The sequence below is a fragment of the Rhynchophorus ferrugineus genome, unplaced genomic scaffold (assembly GCF_030347505.1).
Source record: "Rhynchophorus ferrugineus isolate W39M unplaced genomic scaffold, kcgeb_rfMv2 rfM6, whole genome shotgun sequence".
Lineage (NCBI taxonomy): Eukaryota > Metazoa > Arthropoda > Insecta > Coleoptera > Curculionidae > Rhynchophorus > Rhynchophorus ferrugineus.
Genome location: NW_027472585.1, coordinates 35,868,500 through 35,874,244, shown reverse-complemented (window position 1 = coordinate 35,874,244; position 5,745 = coordinate 35,868,500). Strand labels below are relative to the sequence as shown.

The 5,745-nt window shown below is 30.9% G+C and overlaps 1 non-coding gene across 1 annotated transcript; it reads left to right on the top strand.

Moving 5' to 3' along the window:
- Positions 1-559: 559 nt before the first annotated feature.
- On the top strand, positions 560-664 carry LOC143199220 (U6 spliceosomal RNA). The gene has a single exon (XR_013006393.1). It is a non-coding gene; the product is annotated as a U6 spliceosomal RNA (small nuclear RNA).
- The last annotated feature ends 5,081 nt before the right edge of the window (positions 665-5,745 follow it).

Genomic DNA, 5,745 nt, shown 5'->3' with positions numbered 1-5,745 from the left:
GTTCCATGTATTGTTTCTTTTGCAGTTAGGATATCACCAGTACAGAGCAGATACAATAGTAATCCCTGTGGAACTCCAGCCGAAATTGGTTTAAGTGTTAAGAATGACCCTTCATGCAAGTATGTAAGATTTATTTATAATAGAACAATAAAAGTTTGAGCAATAATATGTTAAGCTTTGAAAATATGTTATGAACTCGGATTATTTAAATTTCTAAATTAGAATATCCTCTTAAAATACGCAATTCTTCTTTTTTGTCAGCATTTGTTGTATAATATTTATTGATAATAAAGCATTAAATGGTTAAGCAGTAATAGGTTAAGCTTTGAATTTCCAAATTAGAATATCCCCTTAAAATATGCAATTCTTCTTCTTTATTATCAATTGTTGTATAAGATTTATTTATAGTAGAGCACTAAATGTATAAGCAGTGGTTGGTTAAGTTTTGAAAATATGAAAAGAGCGGTTTCTTCAAATTTCTAAACTAAAATATCTTCTTAAAATATTCAATTATTTTTTTATCAATCGTTATATAAGATCTATTTTCAATAGAGCAATACTCACTTTGGCGGAAGATATATTAAAATTGAAACGATACAGAGAAGATTAGCATGGTCCGTGTGCTAAGATAACACACAAAAATCGTGAAGTGTTCCACTTTTTTTATTGGAAATAGTCTTAAACTGACTATACCCCTGTCTTTATCCCTAATAATAAAATAGCTCCATAGGCTCTATCAAACATTGAAATTAGTCTATATATGGAAAGATTCTCCAAGAGTGAGATCAACTCGCATAGCATTCGTAACTTTTTGCACACATAAGGATAGAAAAATAATGGATCATCGCTTCATATTTACTGATGGTTCCAATTGAGATTATTATTACGTTTATGGATCGACATTTATGAAACACTTTAGCCCACCCATAGTGACTGGTATTCTGACTGATTTGCCATTTGTAAGGATTTAGAATTCGTTCGAAAAGGAAACTAAAAATTTTATGTTAATACCATAGATTCCATGAGCTCCATCAAGAATCTGAGTTTCACACAATCCAAACGTCCTCTCGACGAATGTGGAATATTTAAATATTGTGCTTTTATTTTTGGTAAAATCTTTGTAGTCCCACTTCTAAAAATTATTTCTAATAGTCCGTTTATAGAATATTATTCTTATAAATTAATATTTTTGTGATTCTTTGTTACAGTAATCTAGTCTATTAAGATTATACTAAGCATATCTAATGTAAGATATGATACAGACAAAACATCCAGCTAATTCATCATTTTAAGCGCTTACACTTATTATAGTAATGAATGGATTGAAATTAAATATTTTCTGTAAACGAGAGATATGAAAGAAATTAAAAATTCTAAATATCCTTCAGAACTCCACCATTAACGGTAGAACGATCTTAATACAAATTTATGGTTATTTAATGAAAACTAATTTTAGATAGCCGATTTGTTTGATCTTGGCCAATTTCCAGATTGCACAACACGTGGTTATCAACCTTGTCTCTTATTCGGCCATCAAACAAACCATTAAAAGTTATTAGATCGTCGAAAAATAAATCGTTCTATTTAAAATCGAAATATTCCCGGCCGGGGATCGTGAAAAGGCGGACGGGCGATCTGGATACCTGCGAAGTAAAATCTTTCGATTGTTTATGCCCGATCGGTGTTTTGATAAGTCGAACGAAAATAATTTAAGAGCTGTTTTATTGCCCGTTGTGCGGCCTCGATCAGCTGCAAAATTTTACAAATTCCGAATAATAATACGAATAAACGTGTTATAATTAAACCGGGATTTATATTTAAGAAACAAGGATTTCTTCATTTGGATCGGCATTGATTCAAATGAAGCTATTTTAGAATGAGAATACTTCTGAATTCGTTTAGTAATTTGTTTGTATAAATTGGTGGAAAACATATTTACTAGTAAAAATATCGAGTTTTAATTGATATATAACAATTTTAAAGAATTAAACATAATAAATTGTTCAATAACTTTTATCCTTCGCAATATTATGGCTTACAAATAATTTTAATTACTGGTGATTATTACTAGCTTTGTGATAGAAACTCGACCACAAGTTATTAAGTTTGAGTTTCTTTCATAACAGAGTAGATAGTATAATTTAAAAATGATATGTTACTAAAACTTGTTTTCACAGTATTTTCATAATAATAGTAACATTTATTAAAATAATAAATGTCTCTACATTAAAAATATAAAAATAACTATCACAGGAACTAACATTAACTTTTTGAAATGGTCTTTAATTAAATTTAACTCCCATTAAGGTTCAATAATCAACAAAGTGCTGATAAGTTTGAATTGCTAACACCACTAAACTATGTAATAAAAATATTATAAGTATAAGTATACATCATCTTTCTTTGCACGATATTTAATGAAATAATACATGGTTGTACAGAACCATACATGTAAAACAGAGAATATATGAATAAAACAATTTTATATGAAAACAATTAGGTAATTTATATTTTACAATTTAGAAATCTATGTGAACGAAATGTTTTTACGATAATTAAATTAATTATGGATCAACTTAGGTCTAAACTTAGGTCTATAAAATAAATAATTAAAATAATTGATATAAAAACCAAAGAATAAAATATACAGTCCCATATCTTATAACATTAATAGTTAAACACCTTAATATTTATTATTGCTTTAAAATGTTTACAGATTTACTGTTAATAATTCATAAATTCTTTTATTTGTCTTATGTGTTCCATCTATGCCAAATATATAGCTAGTTTCACTTTAACTGCTACATATTTTCATTATTTCATTTATATAGACAGAATCTAATGATGGTGTGTATTTAGGCTGATGGAATGAATAATTTCTTTACCTAAATTTTTAAATAAAATTGCATCAATCTTTACTTATTTATTCTACTCTTCGATTTTACCCCTGTAGATCATCATTATTTTGCCTTCTATGGCTTTCAAATCTAGTGCTTTCTACTTTGTCTTATGTCCCACGTGAGAGCTAACAACTCACCAACAAATGCATAATTAAAAATCTATTAAGCTATTTTATAATAGTTAATATTTTAATTCTTGATACACCAATTAACGTATTTTTACCTGGAATATTCGGCTAATTCTTTATTAAGAAAGCATTAGCTTTTTTAGCAGAAATGTATTAAAGAAATAAGTCTTGCAATTCATTGTCTTCGAACTTCAATCAAAATCACTATTTTAAATATTTGAATCCGAAACAGGAAATGACGGAGCAGCATCATCATACATTTCCAAAAGTTTTTGATGGGCTTCGGCTGTATATTCCTTGAAATCAAACAACAAAATTAACGTTAAAAAATACAATTTTGAGCATTCCATTATTAGTTTCTGTATATACTGAATAACTCAATAATACTAAATGGAAAACTACCAATTTATGTTTAACGTTGAGTAATGTTAACCAAAACCTAAAATTTAACAGAATATCCAGCCCTGTCATGCTAGTGACCGAGCTGGACAAGACTGGAGGATATTTTCTCATTGGCCAGAGCTCATGTTAATTAGTAGGTTCAGTGTAAATAATAATAAATGTTCAGCTAAGACACACATTTAACTCTAAATAAATGGTCTTGTCGAGAAACACTTGTCTGTATTGGTCGATTGCTGATCGAAAACTGTGATAAAATATTTAAATTTAAATTTCATATTATGCATACGAATTAGCTAAACCAAAAATATCCCACTAAATAGAGAAAATTAACTATAAACATTCTTTAAGGAATACTTTCTGCATATTTTTCACTCATTGCGTGATACAATGTTTCATATTACTTAATTTACGTAACCGGTTTTAAATAAATATTGTTGGCATCTCGACAAAAATGCATTTTTTCCCTGGCATTTCTTCGATGCAAAACCATTTATTAATGTACGCCAATCCGTTTGCTCGGTAACTTTTTTAAAATAGCATCAAACATATTTTTCATATTGATACGCGCTTACTTTGTACCGGTGTATTTTTGGCTTCAGGAAAAACTATTCGAAAACGTTTATTTTATTCGGCAATATTTACGATTACTGCCTAAAAATAACAGCATTAAATTATAACGACCTTAAAAAAATTCAGCAATCTTGTTATTGTCGAAAACTAGCGCGTTATTTTATATATTCTATTCGACCGAATCAAGAATGTTGAAATATGAATGTATATAGATTAAGTTAAAATGATCTAGAATAAACATTATCATTCTCGCCTGCTTATCGGCAGGTGTTTGGACATGTTTGTTGGTACTATGGTTGTCAGATTGCATCTGATATAATGCTATTTTGAAAATGTTTACTAAATTTTGGTTCCGACAAAGAAACATTTTTTTCTTGGAAAATAGTTCGCTTCACTGATGAATTGTGCGGATAGACGTTGTATTATCAACTTCCACATCCCTGTTGCCGATAAAATAAAGTACTGTAAGAATTAACGACTTGCATCTGATAGTGGTAACAGCGCTGCCAGTAACTGATAGATCAGTTTTTGTATCTGCAATTGTTTAAGATTATTGCTGATACAAATTTCAGTGTTACAAAGAAATATATTTATGCTATAATACCTTGAAAGTGGACATGAAATTGTTCATTACAATACGCATTACGCAAAATGACGTTGGCCAAGAAATGACTAGAATAATTTTTTATGTCAGGAAATTAATATAAAAAATATAAACCATTATATTCATCGCTGTAACAGGTCAATTGATGAGTCGACGGTCTACCATAGTAAAAAATATTTTTTTTGCCAAAATTAGTTTTTTTTATTCAACATAATTCTCTTCAAGGGTGATACACTGATTATAGCGACCCTCCAACTTTCCGATACCATTTTTGTAATACGATTTGTCCGTTGCTTCAAAATATTCCTCAGTTTCGGCGATCACCTCGTTCGAAGAGAATTTCTTCCCAGCGATACTCTCTTTTGAGATCTGAGAACGGGAAATAGTCGCTGGGGGTCACATCTGGAGAATACCGTGGATGAGGAAGCAACTCGAAGCCCAATTCATGGATTTTTGCCATCGTTTTCACTGACTTGGGATACGGTGCATTGTCTTGGTGAAGCAGCACTTTTTTTCTTCAAATTCGGCCGTTTTTCGGCGAATTAGTCCTTAAAACGGTTCAATAACGCTATGTAATAGTCGCTGTTGATCGTTCTTCCTTTTTCAAGATAGTCAATGAAAATTATTCCATGCGAATTCCAAAATACAGACGCCATAACCTTGCCAGCCGACTGTTGCGTTTTCCCACGCTTTGGAGCGAGTTCATCGTGTGTAGTCCACTTGGATGACTGTCGATTGGACTTCGGAGTGAAATGAAGCCATGTTTCATCCATTGTCACATATCGACGTAGAAACTCGGGTTTATTTCCACAGAGCTCTCTCATACCCAAATATTCGTGAATGATATGATGTACACGTTCAGTTGATATCTTTAGAGAGTCTGCTATTTCATTCAATTTCAATTTACGGTCCTTCAAAATCATTTTGTGGATTTTTTATATGTTTTCGTCGGTAACAACCTCTTTTGGGCGTCCACTGCGTTCATCCTCTTCGGTGCTCATTTCACCACTTCTAATCTTAGCATACCAATCCTTGATGGTTAATTTTCCTGGAGCGGTGTCCGGAAACTTGGCATCAAGCCAAGGTTTGGTTTCAACTGTATTTTTCCCTTCAAAAAGCAATATTTTATCCACACGCGAAA